Below are 362 nucleotides of genomic sequence, written 5' to 3'. Positions count from 1 at the left end.
GCCATCGCCTGTGGGGAGATGATTTTTCGCTTTCTGTCTCTCTTTCTGGTGAGTGCAGTGCCCTATAGCAAAAAACTCTCAAAAAATAATTAATTAATTAATTAATTAATTAATTAAAAATTAAAAATAAAAAAAATTAAAAAGGGTAAGCCAGAGTTTAGTCCTCTGCCAGGTTCCCACCACCTAAAGGCCTCATCTTGCTCCAGAGAAAGACAAAGTCGTCCAAGCCCTGTGCCAGGCCTGCACCACTGACAGCCCAATGCTCTGGCCTGCCCCTAACCCTGCCACTCACTGGCCCCTACCAGTGGCACCGGCCTCCTGGCTGTTCTTGGCTTTGCCGGGCCTCTTCCGCCCCGCGCCCC

General features: G+C 48.9%; 1 protein-coding gene across 1 annotated transcript in view; it reads right to left on the bottom strand.

Moving 5' to 3' along the window:
* The window catches only part of GLI2 (GLI family zinc finger 2), a 147,493-nt gene that overhangs the window by 42,674 nt on the left and 104,457 nt on the right, over positions 1-362 (bottom strand).

This window comes from Tupaia chinensis, unplaced genomic scaffold, assembly GCF_000334495.1.
Source record: "Tupaia chinensis unplaced genomic scaffold, TupChi_1.0 Scaffold147282_1, whole genome shotgun sequence".
Classification (NCBI taxonomy): Eukaryota; Metazoa; Chordata; class Mammalia; order Scandentia; family Tupaiidae; genus Tupaia; species Tupaia belangeri.
Note: the sequence above shows the minus strand (reverse complement) of the source record. Positions and strands in the feature narration are given on the sequence as shown.